The following is a 15212-nucleotide window of genomic DNA, read 5'->3' as shown; positions in this document are numbered from 1 at the left end:
ACTATAAATAAGGCTGTCACTAGCGTGAGCGTTGCGTGAGCGTCGTGTAAAGTCGGAAAAGTCATCTGCATGGGTGATTGCCAAGTTTGGGGAGCGTTTCGTAGTACGATCAGTGCAATGGGGACACGGAAACTTGTTGTGTCCCAGTGTTTTGCAGTTGGACGACAAGAGTTTTACACAGTAGCAAAGAGCGAGGCACTGAGTTGGCATGAACAATGGAGAGCACAATGGGGCTCGAGATGTGCTTGTTACCTCAGGTGCTGTGTGATTGTGGACAAGGAGTGAAATGGACCAATTTGTGACCGCCCTTTCAATTTAAGACGTTCAAAACAGACGGAATTTGCATTCGTAATACCAGAGCATCGAAACTACTTGGAACTCTTGTGTATATGAACGTGTCCGCGCCTTTGTATTCTGGTACCTTCGCCACTACAAACCAACCAACCATCGTGTCCGTGCACATCAGAGTCGCAAAGAATGGAGAATAGCCAGGCTTGGTCGTGTGTGTAGCTGTAGCTCAGTTGGCAGATCGTTCGCTTAGCGTGTGAACGGTCTCGGGTTCAAGCCCCGGCTCCTCCATGTTTTGTGGTCAGTGCATGGTAAGTGTTGGTCGCGGCGAACATAAACGCACGCAAGAAGTTGCAAAACCAGCGTCACAGACTGATATGATGTATACTGTCATAAGGAGAGCAAGATGTAAGTGTGGGGACCGGCTGTTATCGTGGTGTTATCGAGTGCAGATCTCTCTTAGGTATCACGGCTTAACGTCATTGAAGTCTAGAGGTGGACAACACGTTCGTCTTACTCAGAGCGGTGTCTGAACTCTATTTTCGACGTTATGCGTGCCACTTTCATTGTGGCCAACTACGATTCGATACAGAATGCACGAAACCTGAAAGACACCCTCACTGATACATAGAGAGTAGTGTTTGTCTGCGGAATAATGGGAGTGCAAGGGTCTGTGACGTTGACATGACTGTATGTAGCACTACTAGTTATCGGGGGGGTGGGCGTAGCTCAGATGGTAGAGCGCTCGCTTAGTGTGCGAGAGGTACTGGGATCGATACCCAGCGCCTCCAGAATTTTTAACACACCTACATGCGCACCTTGCCATGCAAGTGGAATAATTCCCAACCGGCAGAGGTGTGTACGCAGATACAAGCGAACGATTAGCATCCACAATTGCGCCGATTTCACGTAAATCCCACTGCACGTTCCCATTCTTTGCGTGCAGTCGGCTGCTACTGGTGTTGCTGGTTGTGACTGCTGATAACAGATGCCGTAGCAATCAATTCATGGAGTGAGTTGTATGTTTTGCGATAGTCTGTCTCTGACAAGGAAGCACAGGTGATATAGGTGCGAACACAGGAAGCTTGCAGCCCCTCGCTGCCTGCAGACACAGAGCAGCCACACTAGAAGAGCGGCCTAAGCTGTAGGCGAAATGTGCTCATTCGCTTTTGCGCGACGTCGAACTATAAATAAGGCTGTCACTAGCGTGAGCCTCGTGTAAAGTCGGAAAAGTCATCTGCATGGGTGATTGCCAAGTTTGGGGAGCGTTTCGTAGTACGATCAGTGCAATGGGGACACGGAAACTTGTTGTGTCCCAGTGTTTTGCAGTTGGACGACAAGAGTTTTACACAGTAGCAAAGAGCGAGGCACTGAGTTGGCATGAACAATGGAGAGCACAATGGGGCTCGAGATGTGCTTGTTACCTCAGGTGCTGTGTGATTGTGGACAAGGAGTGAAATGGACCAATTTGTGACCGCCCTTTCAATTTAAGACGTTCAAAACAGACGGAATTTGCATTCGTAATACCAGAGCATCGAAACTACTTGGAACTCTTGTGTATATGAACGTGTCCGCGCCTTTGTATTCTGGTACCTTCGCCACTACAAACCAACCAACCATCGTGTCCGTGCACATCAGAGTCGCAAAGAATGGAGAATAGCCAGGCTTGGTCGTGTGTGTAGCTGTAGCTCAGTTGGCAGATCGTTCGCTTAGCGTGTGAACGGTCTCGGGTTCAAGCCCCGGCTCCTCCATGTTTTGTGGTCAGTGCATGGTAAGTGTTGGTCGCGGCGAACATAAACGCACGCAAGAAGTTGCAAAACCAGCGTCACAGACTGATATGATGTATACTGTCATAAGGAGAGCAAGATGTAAGTGTGGGGACCGGCTGTTATCGTGGTGTTATCGAGTGCAGATCTCTCTTAGGTATCACGGCTTAACGTCATTGAAGTCTAGAGGTGGACAACACGTTCGTCTTACTCAGAGCGGTGTCTGAACTCTATTTTCGACGTTATGCGTGCCACTTTCATTGTGGCCAACTACGATTCGATACAGAATGCACGAAACCTGAAAGACACCCTCACTGATACATAGAGAGTAGTGTTTGTCTGCGGAATAATGGGAGTGCAAGGGTCTGTGACGTTGACATGACTGTATGTAGCACTACTAGTTATCGGGGGGGTGGGCGTAGCTCAGATGGTAGAGCGCTCGCTTAGTGTGCGAGAGGTACTGGGATCGATACCCAGCGCCTCCAGAATTTTTAACAGACCTACATGCGCACCTTGCCATGCAAGTGGAATAATTCCCAACCGGCAGAGGTGTGTACGCAGATACAAGCGAACGATTAGCATCCACAATTGCGCCGATTTCACGTAAATCCCACTGCACGTTCCCATTCTTTGCGTGCAGTCGGCTGCTACTGGTGTTGCTGGTTGTGACTGCTGATAACAGATGCCGTAGCAATCAATTCATGGAGTGAGTTGTATGTTTTGCGATAGTCTTTCTCTGACAAGGAAGCACAGGTGATATAGGTGCGAACACAGGAAGCTTGCAGCCCCTCGCTGCCTGCAGACACAGAGCAGCCACACTAGAAAAGCGGCCTAAGCCGTAGGCGAAATGTGCTCATTCGCTTTGGCGCGACGTCGAACTATAAATAAGGCTGTCACTAGCGTGAGCGTCGTGTAAAGTCGGAAAAGTCATCTGCATGGGTGATTGCCAAGTTTGGGGAGCGTTTCGTAGTACGATCAGTGCAATGGGGACACGGAAACTTGTTGTGTCCCAGTGTTTTGCAGTTGGACGACAAGAGTTTTACACAGTAGCAAAGAGCGAGGCACTGAGTTGGCATGAACAATGGAGAGCACAATGGGGCTCGAGATGTGCTTGTTACCTCAGGTGCTGTGTGATTGTGGACAAGGAGTGAAATGGACCAATTTGTGACCGCCCTTTCAATTTAAGACGTTCAAAACAGACGGAATTTGCATTCGTAATACCAGAGCATCGAAACTACTTGGAACTCTTGTGTATATGAACGTGTCCGCGCCTTTGTATTCTGGTACCTTCGCCACTACAAACCAACCAACCATCGTGTCCGTGCACATCAGAGTCGCAAAGAATGGAGAATAGCCAGGCTTGGTCGTGTGTGTAGCTGTAGCTCAGTTGGCAGATCGTTCGCTTAGCGTGTGAACAGTCTCGGGTTCAAGCCCCGGCTCCTCCATGTTTTGTGGTCAGTGCATGGTAAGTGTTGGTCGCGGCGAACATAAACGCACGCAAGAAGTTGCAAAACCAGCGTCACAGACTGATATGATGTATACTGTCATAAGGAGAGCAAGATGTAAGTGTGGGGACCGGCTGTTATCGTGGTGTTATCGAGTGCAGATCTCTCTTAGGTATCACGGCTTAACGTCATTGAAGTCTAGAGGTGGACAACACGTTCGTCTTACTCAGAGCGGTGTCTGAACTCTATTTTCGACGTTATGCGTGCCACTTTCATTGTGGCCAACTACGATTCGATACAGAATGCACGAAACCTGAAAGACACCCTCACTGATACATAGAGAGTAGTGTTTGTCTGCGGAATAATGGGAGTGCAAGGGTCTGTGACGTTGACATGACTGTATGTAGCACTACTAGTTATCGGGGGGGTGGGCGTAGCTCAGATGGTAGAGCGCTCGCTTAGTGTGCGAGAGGTACTGGGATCGATACCCAGCGCCTCCAGAATTTTTAACACACCTACATGCGCACCTTGCCATGCAAGTGGAATAATTCCCAACCGGCAGATACAAGCGAACGATTAGCATCCACAATTGCGCCGATTTCACGTAAATCCCACTGCACGTTCCCATTCTTTGCGTGCAGTCGGCTGCTACTGGTGTTGCTCGTTGTGACTGCTGATAACAGATGCCGTAGCAATCAATTCATGGAGTGAGTTGTATGTTTTGCGATAGTCTGTCTCTGACAAGGAACCACAGGTGATATAGGTGCGAACACAGGAAGCTTGCAGCCCCTCGCTGCCTGCAGACACAGAGCAGCCACACTAGAAAAGCGGCCTAAGCCGTAGGCGAAATGTGCTCATTCGCTTTGGCACGACGTCGAACTATAAATAAGGCTGTCACTAGCGTGAGCGTTGCGTGAGCGTCGTGTAAAGTCGGAAAAGTCATCTGCATGGGTGATTGCCAAGTTTGGGGAGCGTTTCGTAGTACGATCAGTGCAATGGGGACACGGAAACTTGTTGTGTCCCAGTGTTTTGCAGTTGGACGACAAGAGTTTTACACAGTAGCAAAGAGCGAGGCACTGAGTTGGCATGAACAATGGAGAGCACAATGGGGCTCGAGATGTGCTTGTTACCTCAGGTGCTGTGTGATTGTGGACAAGGAGTGAAATGGACCAATTTGTGACCGCCCTTTCAATTTAAGACGTTCAAAACAGACGGAATTTGCATTCGTAATACCAGAGCATCGAAACTACTTGGAACTCTTGTGTATATGAACGTGTCCGCGCCTTTGTATTCTGGTACATTCGCCACTACAAACCAACCAACCATCGTGTCCGTGCACATCAGAGTCGCAAAGAATGGAGAATAGCCAGGCTTGGTCGTGTGTGTAGCTGTAGCTCAGTTGGCAGATCGTTCGCTTAGCGTGTGAACGGTCTCGGGTTCAAGCCCCGGCTCCTCCATGTTTTGTGGTCAGTGCATGGTAAGTGTTGGTCGCGGCGAACATAAACGCACGCAAGAAGTTGCAAAACCAGCGTCACAGACTGATATGATGTATACTGTCATAAGGAGAGCAAGATGTAAGTGTGGGGACCGGCTGTTATCGTGGTGTTATCGAGTGCAGATCTCTCTTAGGTATCACGGCTTAACGTCATTGAAGTCTAGAGGTGGACAACACGTTCGTCTTACTCAGAGCGGTGTCTGAACTCTATTTTCGACGTTATGCGTGCCACTTTCATTGTGGCCAACTACGATTCGATACAGAATGCACGAAACCTGAAAGACACCCTCACTGATACATAGAGAGTAGTGTTTGTCTGCGGAATAATGGGAGTGCAAGGGTCTGTGACGTTGACATGACTGTATGTAGCACTACTAGTTATCGGGGGGGTGGGCGTAGCTCAGATGGTAGAGCGCTCGCTTAGTGTGCGAGAGGTACTGGGATCGATACCCAGCGCCTCCAGAATTTTTAACACACCTACATGCGCACCTTGCCATGCAAGTGGAATAATTCCCAACCGGCAGAGGTGTGTACGCAGATACAAGCGAACGATTAGCATCCACAATTGCGCCGATTTCACGTAAATCCCACTGCACGTTCCCATTCTTTGCGTGCAGTCGGCTGCTACTGGTGTTGCTGGTTGTGACTGCTGATAACAGATGCCGTAGCAATCAATTCATGGAGTGAGTTGTATGTTTTGCGATAGTCTGTCTCTGACAAGGAAGCACAGGTGATATAGGTGCGAACACAGGAAGCTTGCAGCCCCTCGCTGCCTGCAGACACAGAGCAGCCACACTAGAAAAGCGGCCTAAGCCGTAGGCGAAATGTGCTCATTCGCTTTGGCGCGACGTCGAACTACAAATAAGGCTGTCACTAGCGTGAGCGTCGTGTAAAGTCGGAAAAGTCATCTGCATGGGTGATTGCCAAGTTTGGGGAGCGTTTCGTAGTACGATCAGTGCAATGGGGACACGGAAACTTGTTGTGTCCCAGTGTTTTGCAGTTGGACGACAAGAGTTTTACACAGTAGCAAAGAGCGAGGCACTGAGTTGGCATGAACAATGGAGAGCACAATGGGGCTCGAGATGTGCTTGTTACCTCAGGTGCTGTGTGATTGTGGACAAGGAGTGAAATGGACCAATTTGTGACCGCCCTTTCAATTTAAGACGTTCAAAACAGACGGAATTTGCATTCGTAATACCAGAGCATCGAAACTACTTGGAACTCTTGTGTATATGAACGTGTCCGCGCCTTTGTATTCTGGTACCTTCGCCACTACAAACCAACCAACCATCGTGTCCGTGCACATCAGAGTCGCAAAGAATGGAGAATAGCCAGGCTTGGTCGTGTGTGTAGCTGTAGCTCAGTTGGCAGATCGTTCGCTTAGCGTGTGAACGGTCTCGGGTTCAAGCCCCGGCTCCTCCATGTTTTGTGGTCAGTGCATGGTAAGTGTTGGTCGCGGCGAACATAAACGCACGCAAGAAGTTGCAAAACCAGCGTCACAGACTGATATGATGTATACTGTCATAAGGAGAGCAAGATGTAAGTGTGGGGACCGGCTGTTATCGTGGTGTTATCGAGTGCAGATCTCTCTTAGGTATCACGGCTTAACGTCATTGAAGTCTAGAGGTGGACAACACGTTCGTCTTACTCAGAGCGGTGTCTGAACTCTATTTTCGACGTTATGCGTGCCACTTTCATTGTGGCCAACTACGATTCGATACAGAATGCACGAAACCTGAAAGACACCCTCACTGATACATAGAGAGTAGTGTTTGTCTGCGGAATAATGGGAGTGCAAGGGTCTGTGACGTTGACATGACTGTATGTAGCACTACTAGTTATCGGGGGGGGGGGGGGGGGGGAGGGCGTAGCTCAGATGGTAGAGCGCTCGCTTAGTGTGCGAGAGGTACTGGGATCGATACCCAGCGCCTCCAGAATTTTTAACACACCTACATGCGCACCTTGCCATGCAAGTGGAATAATTCCCAACCGGCAGAGGTGTGTACGCAGATACAAGCGAACGATTAGCATCCACAATTGCGCCGATTTCACGTAAATCCCACTGCACGTTCCCATTCTTTGCGTGCAGTCGGCTGCTACTGGTGTTGCTGGTTGTGACTGCTGATAACAGATGCCGTAGCAATCAATTCATGGAGTGAGTTGTATGTTTTGCGATAGTCTGTCTCTGACAAGGAAGCACAGGTGATATAGGTGCGAACACAGGAAGCTTGCAGCCCCTCGCTGCCTGCAGACACAGAGCAGCCACACTAGAAAAGCGGCCTAAGCCGTAGGCGAAATGTGCTCATTCGCTTTGGCGCGACGTCGAACTATAAATAAGGCTGTCACTAGCGTGAGCGTCGTGTAAAGTCGGAAAAGTCATCTGCATGGGTGATTGCCAAGTTTGGGGAGCGTTTCGTAGTACGATCAGTGCAATGGGGACACGGAAACTTGTTGTGTCCCAGTGTTTTGCAGTTGGACGACAAGAGTTTTACACAGTAGCAAAGAGCGAGGCACTGAGTTGGCATGAACAATGGAGAGCACAATGGGGCTCGAGATGTGCTTGTTACCTCAGGTGCTGTGTGATTGTGGACAAGGAGTGAAATGGACCAATTTGTGACCGCCCTTTCAATTTAAGACGTTCAAAACAGACGGAATTTGCATTCGTAATACCAGAGCATCGAAACTACTTGGAACTCTTGTGTATATGAACGTGTCCGCGCCTTTGTATTCTGGTACCTTCGCCACTACAAACCAACCAACCATCGTGTCCGTGCACATCAGAGTCGCAAAGAATGGAGAATAGCCAGGCTTGGTCGTGTGTGTAGCTGTAGCTCAGTTGGCAGATCGTTCGCTTAGCGTGTGAACGGTCTCGGGTTCAAGCCCCGGCTCCTCCATGTTTTGTGGTCAGTGCATGGTAAGTGTTGGTCGCGGCGAACATAAACGCACGCAAGAAGTTGCAAAACCAGCGTCACAGACTGATATGATGTATACTGTCATAAGGAGAGCAAGATGTAAGTGTGGGGACCGGCTGTTATCGTGGTGTTATCGAGTGCAGATCTCTCTTAGGTATCACGGCTTAACGTCATTGAAGTCTAGAGGTGGACAACACGTTCGTCTTACTCAGAGCGGTGTCTGAACTCTATTTTCGACGTTATGCGTGCCACTTTCATTGTGGCCAACTACGATTCGATACAGAATGCACGAAACCTGAAAGACACCCTCACTGATACATAGAGAGTAGTGTTTGTCTGCGGAATAATGGGAGTGCAAGGGTCTGTGACGTTGACATGACTGTATGTAGCACTACTAGTTATCGGGGGGGTGGGCGTAGCTCAGATGGTAGAGCGCTCGCTTAGTGTGCGAGAGGTACTGGGATCGATACCCAGCGCCTCCAGAATTTTTAACACACCTACATGCGCACCTTGCCATGCAAGTGGAATAATTCCCAACCGGCAGAGGTGTGTACGCAGATACAAGCGAACGATTAGCATCCACAATTGCGCCGATTTCACGTAAATCCCACTGCACGTTCCCATTCTTTGCGTGCAGTCGGCTGCTACTGGTGTTGCTGGTTGTGACTGCTGATAACAGATGCCGTAGCAATCAATTCATGGAGTGAGTTGTATGTTTTGCGATAGTCTGTCTCTGACAAGGAACCACAGGTGATATAGGTGCGAACACAGGAAGCTTGCAGCCCCTCGCTGCCTGCAGACACAGAGCAGCCACACTAGAAAAGCGGCCTAAGCCGTAGGCGAAATGTGCTCATTCGCTTTGGCGCGACGTCGAACTATAAATAAGGCTGTCACTAGCGTGAGCGTCGTGTAAAGTCGGAAAAGTCATCTGCATGGGTGATTGCCAAGTTTGGGGAGCGTTTCGTAGTACGATCAGTGCAATGGGGACACGGAAACTTGTTGTGTCCCAGTGTTTTGCAGTTGGACGACAAGAGTTTTACACAGTAGCAAAGAGCGAGGCACTGAGTTGGCATGAACAATGGAGAGCACAATGGGGCTCGAGATGTGCTTGTTACCTCAGGTGCTGTGTGATTGTGGACAAGGAGTGAAATGGACCAATTTGTGACCGCCCTTTCAATTTAAGACGTTCAAAACAGACGGAATTTGCATTCGTAATACCAGAGCATCGAAACTACTTGGAACTCTTGTGTATATGAACGTGTCCGCGCCTTTGTATTCTGGTACATTCGCCACTACAAACCAACCAACCATCGTGTCCGTGCACATCAGAGTCGCAAAGAATGGAGAATAGCCAGGCTTGGTCGTGTGTGTAGCTGTAGCTCAGTTGGCAGATCGTTCGCTTAGCGTGTGAACGGTCTCGGGTTCAAGCCCCGGCTCCTCCATGTTTTGTGGTCAGTGCATGGTAAGTGTTGGTCGCGGCGAACATAAACGCACGCAAGAAGTTGCAAAACCAGCGTCACAGACTGATATGATGTATACTGTCATAAGGAGAGCAAGATGTAAGTGTGGGGACCGGCTGTTATCGTGGTGTTATCGAGTGCAGATCTCTCTTAGGTATCACGGCTTAACGTCATTGAAGTCTAGAGGTGGACAACACGTTCGTCTTACTCAGAGCGGTGTCTGAACTCTATTTTCGACGTTATGCGTGCCACTTTCATTGTGGCCAACTACGATTCGATACAGAATGCACGAAACCTGAAAGACACCCTCACTGATACATAGAGAGTAGTGTTTGTCTGCGGAATAATGGGAGTGCAAGGGTCTGTGACGTTGACATGACTGTATGTAGCACTACCAGTTATCGGGGAGGTGGGCGTAGCTCAGATGGTAGAGCGCTCGCTTAGTGTGCGAGAGGTACTGGGATCGATACCCAGCGCCTCCAGAATTTTTAACACACCTACATGCGCACCTTGCCATGCAAGTGGAATAATTCCCAACCGGCAGAGGTGTGTACGCAGATACAAGCGAACGATTAGCATCCACAATTGCGCCGATTTCACGTAAATCCCACTGCACGTTCCCATTCTTTGCGTGCAGTCGGCTGCTACTGGTGTTGCTGGTTGTGACTGCTGATAACAGATGCCGTAGCAATCAATTCATGGAGTGAGTTGTATGTTTTGCGATAGTCTGTCTCTGACAAGGAAGCACAGGTGATATAGGTGTGAACACAGGAAGCTTGCAGCCCCTCGCTGCCTGCAGACACAGAGCAGCCACACCAGAAAAGCGGCCTAAGCCGTAGGCGAAATGTGCTCATTCGCTTTGGCGCGACGTCGAACTATAAATAAGGCTGTCACTAGCGTGAGCGTCGTGTAAAGTCGGAAAAGTCATCTGCATGGGTGATTGCCAAGTTTGGGGAGCGTTTCGTAGTACGATCAGTGCAATGGGGACACGGAAACTTGTTGTGTCCCAGTGTTTTGCAGTTGGACGACAAGAGTTTTACACAGTAGCAAAGAGCGAGGCACTGAGTTGGCATGAACAATGGAGAGCACAATGGGGCTCGAGATGTGCTTGTTACCTCAGGTGCTGTGTGATTGTGGACAAGGAGTGAAATGGACCAATTTGTGACCGCCCTTTCAATTTAAGACGTTCAAAACAGACGGAATTTGCATTCGTAATACCAGAGCATCGAAACTACTTGGAACTCTTGTGTATATGAACGTGTCCGCGCCTTTGTATTCTGGTACCTTCGCCACTACAAACCAACCAACCATCGTGTCCGTGCACATCAGAGTCGCAAAGAATGGAGAATAGCCAGGCTTGGTCGTGTGTGTAGCTGTAGCTCAGTTGGCAGATCGTTCGCTTAGCGTGTGAACGGTCTCGGGTTCAAGCCCCGGCTCCTCCATGTTTTGTGGTCAGTGCATGGTAAGTGTTGGTCGCGGCGAACATAAACGCACGCAAGAAGTTGCAAAACCAGCGTCACAGACTGATATGATGTATACTGTCATAAGGAGAGCAAGATGTAAGTGTGGGGACCGGCTGTTATCGTGGTGTTATCGAGTGCAGATCTCTCTTAGGTATCACGGCTTAACGTCATTGAAGTCTAGAGGTGGACAACACGTTCGTCTTACTCAGAGCGGTGTCTGAACTCTATTTTCGACGTTATGCGTGCCACTTTCATCGTGGCCAACTACGATTCGATACAGAATGCACGAAACCTGAAAGACACCCTCACTGATACATAGAGAGTAGTGTTTGTCTGCGGAATAATGGGAGTGCAAGGGTCTGTGACGTTGACATGACTGTATGTAGCACTACTAGTTATCGGGGGGGTGGGCGTAGCTCAGATGGTAGAGCGCTCACTTAGTGTGCGAGAGTTACTGGGATCGATACCCAGCGCCTCCAGAATTTTTAACACACCTACATGCGCACCTTGCCATGCAAGTGGAATAATTCCCAACCGGCAGAGGTGTGTACGCAGATACAAGCGAACGATTAGCATCCACAATTGCGCCGATTTCACGTAAATCCCACTGCACGTTCCCATTCTTTGCGTGCAGTCGGCTGCTACTGGTGTTGCTGGTTGTGACTGCTGATAACAGATGCCGTAGCAATCAATTCATGGAGTGAGTTGTATGTTTTGCGATAGTCTGTCTCTGACAAGGAACCACAGGTGATATAGGTGCGAACACAGGAAGCTTGCAGCCCCTCGCTGCCTGCAGACACAGAGCAGCCACACTAGAAAAGCGGCCTAAGCCGTAGGCGAAATGTGCTCATTCGCTTTGGCGCGACGTCGAACTATAAATAAGGCTGTCACTAGCGTGAGCGTCGTGTAAAGTCGGAAAAGTCATCTGCATGGGTGATTGCCAAGTTTGGGGAGCGTTTCGTAGTACGATCAGTGCAATGGGGACACGGAAACTTGTTGTGTCCCAGTGTTTTGCAGTTGGACGACAAGAGTTTTACACAGTAGCAAAGAGCGAGGCACTGAGTTGGCATGAACAATGGAGAGCACAATGGGGCTCGAGATGTGCTTGTTACCTCAGGTGCTGTGTGATTGTGGACAAGGAGTGAAATGGACCAATTTGTGACCGCCCTTTCAATTTAAGACGTTCAAAACAGACGGAATTTGCATTCGTAATACCAGAGCATCGAAACTACTTGGAACTCTTGTGTATATGAACGTGTCCGCGCCTTTGTATTCTGGTACATTCGCCACTACAAACCAACCAACCATCGTGTCCGTGCACATCAGAGTCGCAAAGAATGGAGAATAGCCAGGCTTGGTCGTGTGTGTAGCTGTAGCTCAGTTGGCAGATCGTTCGCTTAGCGTGTGAACGGTCTCGGGTTCAAGCCCCGGCTCCTCCATGTTTTGTGGTCAGTGCATGGTAAGTGTTGGTCGCGGCGAACATAAACGCACGCAAGAAGTTGCAAAACCAGCGTCACAGACTGATATGATGTATACTGTCATAAGGAGAGCAAGATGTAAGTGTGGGGACCGGCTGTTATCGTGGTGTTATCGAGTGCAGATCTCTCTTAGGTATCACGGCTTAACGTCATTGAAGTCTAGAGGTGGACAACACGTTCGTCTTACTCAGAGCGGTGTCTGAACTCTATTTTCGACGTTATGCGTGCCACTTTCATTGTGGCCAACTACGATTCGATACAGAATGCACGAAACCTGAAAGACACCCTCACTGATACATAGAGAGTAGTGTTTGTCTGCGGAATAATGGGAGTGCAAGGGTCTGTGACGTTGACATGACTGTATGTAGCACTACTAGTTATCGGGGGGGTGGGCGTAGCTCAGATGGTAGAGCGCTCGCTTAGTGTGCGAGAGGTACTGGGATCGATACCCAGCGCCTCCAGAATTTTTAACACACCTACATGCGCACCTTGCCATGCAAGTGGAATAATTCCCAACCGGCAGAGGTGTGTACGCAGATACAAGCGAACGATTAGCATCCACAATTGCGCCGATTTCACGTAAATCCCACTGCACGTTCCCATTCTTTGCGTGCAGTCGGCTGCTACTGGTGTTGCTGGTTGTGACTGCTGATAACAGATGCCGTACCAATCAATTCATGGAGTGAGTTGTATGTTTTGCGATAGTCTGTCTCTGACAAGGAAGCACAGGTGATATAGGTGTGAACACAGGAAGCTTGCAGCCCCTCGCTGCCTGCAGACACAGAGCAGCCACACCAGAAAAGCGGCCTAAGCCGTAGGCGAAATGTGCTCATTCGCTTTGGCGCGACGTCGAACTATAAATAAGGCTGTCACTAGCGTGAGCGTCGTGTAAAGTCGGAAAAGTCATCTGCATGGGTGATTGCCAAGTTTGGGGAGCGTTTCGTAGTACGATCAGTGCAATGGGGACACGGAAACTTGTTGTGTCCCAGTGTTTTGCAGTTGGACGACAAGAGTTTTACACAGTAGCAAAGAGCGAGGCACTGAGTTGGCATGAACAATGGAGAGCACAATGGGGCTCGAGATGTGCTTGTTACCTCAGGTGCTGTGTGATTGTGGACAAGGAGTGAAATGGACCAATTTGTGACCGCCCTTTCAATTTAAGACGTTCAAAACAGACGGAATTTGCATTCGTAATACCAGAGCATCGAAACTACTTGGAACTCTTGTGTATATGAACGTGTCCGCGCCTTTGTATTCTGGTACCTTCGCCACTACAAACCAACCAACCATCGTGTCCGTGCACATCAGAGTCGCAAAGAATGGAGAATAGCCAGGCTTGGTCGTGTGTGTAGCTGTAGCTCAGTTGGCAGATCGTTCGCTTAGCGTGTGAACGGTCTCGGGTTCAAGCCCCGGCTCCTCCATGTTTTGTGGTCAGTGCATGGTAAGTGTTGGTCGCGGCGAACATAAACGCACGCAAGAAGTTGCAAAACCAGCGTCACAGACTGATATGATGTATACTGTCATAAGGAGAGCAAGATGTAAGTGTGGGGACCGGCTGTTATCGTGGTGTTATCGAGTGCAGATCTCTCTTAGGTATCACGGCTTAACGTCATTGAAGTCTAGAGGTGGACAACACGTTCGTCTTACTCAGAGCGGTGTCTGAACTCTATTTTCGACGTTATGCGTGCCACTTTCATTGTGGCCAACTACGATTCGATACAGAATGCACGAAACCTGAAAGACACCCTCACTGATACATAGAGAGTAGTGTTTGTCTGCGGAATAATGGGAGTGCAAGGGTCTGTGACGTTGACATGACTGTATGTAGCACTACTAGTTATCGGGGGGGTGGGCGTAGCTCAGATGGTAGAGCGCTCGCTTAGTGTGCGAGAGGTACTGGGATCGATACCCAGCGCCTCCAGAATTTTTAACACACCTACATGCGCACCTTGCCATGCAAGTGGAATAATTCCCAACCGGCAGAGGTGTGTACGCAGATACAAGCGAACGATTAGCATCCACAATTGCGCCGATTTCACGTAAATCCCACTGCACGTTCCCATTCTTTGCGTGCAGTCGGCTGCTACTGGTGTTGCTGGTTGTGACTGCTGATAACAGATGCCGTAGCAATCAATTCATGGAGTGAGTTGTATGTTTTGCGATAGTCTGTCTCTGACAAGGAAGCACAGGTGATATAGGTGCGAACACAGGAAGCTTGCAGCCCCTCGCTGCCTGCAGACACAGAGCAGCCACACTAGAAAAGCGGCCTAAGCCGTAGGCGAAATGTGCTCATTCGCTTTGGCGCGACGTCGAACTATAAATAAGGCTGTCACTAGCGTGAGCGTCGTGTAAAGTCGGAAAAGTCATCTGCATGGGTGATTGCCAAGTTTGGGGAGCGTTTCGTAGTACGATCAGTGCAATGGGGACACGGAAACTTGTTGTGTCCCAGTGTTTTGCAGTTGGACGACAAGAGTTTTACACAGTAGCAAAGAGCGAGGCACTGAGTTGGCATGAACAATGGAGAGCACAATGGGGCTCGAGATGTGCTTGTTACCTCAGGTGCTGTGTGATTGTGGACAAGGAGTGAAATGGACCAATTTGTGACCGCCCTTTCAATTTAAGACGTTCAAAACAGACGGAATTTGCATTCGTAATACCAGAGCATCGAAACTACTTGGAACTCTTGTGTATATGAACGTGTCCGCGCCTTTGTATTCTGGTACCTTCGCCACTACAAACCAACCAACCATCGTGTCCGTGCACATCAGAGTCGCAAAGAATGGAGAATAGCCAGGCTTGGTCGTGTGTGTAGCTGTAGCTCAGTTGGCAGATCGTTCGCTTAGCGTGTGAACGGTCTCGGGTTCAAGCCCCGGCTCCTCCATGTTTTGTGGTCAGTGCATGGTAA

General features: G+C 49.3%; 9 non-coding genes across 9 annotated transcripts; all 9 read left to right on the top strand.

Annotated features, from left to right (window-relative positions):
- Window positions 1-1005: 1005 nt before the first annotated feature.
- Window positions 1006-1079, top strand: Trnat-agu (transfer RNA threonine (anticodon AGU)). The gene has a single exon. It is a non-coding gene; the product is annotated as a tRNA-Thr (tRNA).
- A 1386-nt stretch (window positions 1080-2465) lies between these two features.
- On the top strand, window positions 2466-2539 carry Trnat-agu (transfer RNA threonine (anticodon AGU)). Its single transcript has one exon. It is a non-coding gene; the product is annotated as a tRNA-Thr (tRNA).
- A 1386-nt stretch (window positions 2540-3925) lies between these two features.
- On the top strand, window positions 3926-3999 carry Trnat-agu (transfer RNA threonine (anticodon AGU)). Its single transcript has one exon. It is a non-coding gene; the product is annotated as a tRNA-Thr (tRNA).
- A 1383-nt stretch (window positions 4000-5382) lies between these two features.
- Trnat-agu (transfer RNA threonine (anticodon AGU)) lies at window positions 5383-5456 on the top strand. The gene has a single exon. It is a non-coding gene; the product is annotated as a tRNA-Thr (tRNA).
- Window positions 5457-6854: 1398 nt separating this feature from the next.
- On the top strand, window positions 6855-6928 carry Trnat-agu (transfer RNA threonine (anticodon AGU)). The gene has a single exon. It is a non-coding gene; the product is annotated as a tRNA-Thr (tRNA).
- Window positions 6929-8314: 1386 nt separating this feature from the next.
- Trnat-agu (transfer RNA threonine (anticodon AGU)) lies at window positions 8315-8388 on the top strand. Its single transcript has one exon. It is a non-coding gene; the product is annotated as a tRNA-Thr (tRNA).
- Window positions 8389-9774: 1386 nt separating this feature from the next.
- Trnat-agu (transfer RNA threonine (anticodon AGU)) lies at window positions 9775-9848 on the top strand. Its single transcript has one exon. It is a non-coding gene; the product is annotated as a tRNA-Thr (tRNA).
- A 2846-nt stretch (window positions 9849-12694) lies between these two features.
- On the top strand, window positions 12695-12768 carry Trnat-agu (transfer RNA threonine (anticodon AGU)). Its single transcript has one exon. It is a non-coding gene; the product is annotated as a tRNA-Thr (tRNA).
- A 1386-nt stretch (window positions 12769-14154) lies between these two features.
- On the top strand, window positions 14155-14228 carry Trnat-agu (transfer RNA threonine (anticodon AGU)). The gene has a single exon. It is a non-coding gene; the product is annotated as a tRNA-Thr (tRNA).
- Window positions 14229-15212: the final 984 nt, after the last annotated feature.

This window comes from Schistocerca gregaria, chromosome 11 (assembly GCF_023897955.1).
Source record: "Schistocerca gregaria isolate iqSchGreg1 chromosome 11, iqSchGreg1.2, whole genome shotgun sequence".
Classification (NCBI taxonomy): domain Eukaryota; kingdom Metazoa; phylum Arthropoda; class Insecta; order Orthoptera; family Acrididae; genus Schistocerca; species Schistocerca gregaria.
Note: the sequence above shows the minus strand (reverse complement) of the source record. Positions and strands in the feature narration are given on the sequence as shown.